Genomic DNA, 534 nt, shown 5'->3' on the forward strand with positions numbered 1-534 from the left:
GTATGAACTCATTCATGGTACATTACTGTGGCTGCTAAGTAACATATATAACTCATAACTATAGAAGTATAAATGGGGTAATATGCAGCTCTGCTATATGTAATATCACTGAATCTTGCAAACATCCTAAAAGTAGGTAAATGTGTTAAACAAAAATAAAAGAAAAACTATCAATTATTTGACTCCTTGTTTGGCCAAGCCTGTGGTTATCAAGCAAGCCCTTAAAAGCCTTTAAAAGTAGGCATAAAGTCACTTTCTAACCTTACTTCCTAGTAAATTGCCTATGTTGTTGCCAAAATCTTAGACACTGGGGGAACTATATGTTAGCAGTGCTTCTAATTTTCCCCTCCAGTGGCTAACCATGAATAGCAAGTGGCCAGTACGATATGTGAAACACCTGTAAGCATTGTTAAGGATTATGTACAGCATATTTCTTAATCACAAAGCAAAAAAAATATTTACCATGGACAAATGACAAGCAACATCAATATTTCATAAAAATCAATCAACTGCTTTAATCAAAGATATTATGAT

At 33.5% G+C, this 534-nt stretch overlaps 1 protein-coding gene across 1 annotated transcript in view; it reads right to left on the reverse strand.

Annotated features, from left to right (window-relative positions):
* Nucleotides 1–534, reverse strand: part of LOC119587934 — a 36,665-nt gene that overhangs the window by 22,536 nt on the left and 13,595 nt on the right.

Source organism: Penaeus monodon, chromosome 23 (assembly GCF_015228065.2).
Source record: "Penaeus monodon isolate SGIC_2016 chromosome 23, NSTDA_Pmon_1, whole genome shotgun sequence".
NCBI classification, from domain to species: Eukaryota; Metazoa; Arthropoda; class Malacostraca; order Decapoda; family Penaeidae; genus Penaeus; species Penaeus monodon.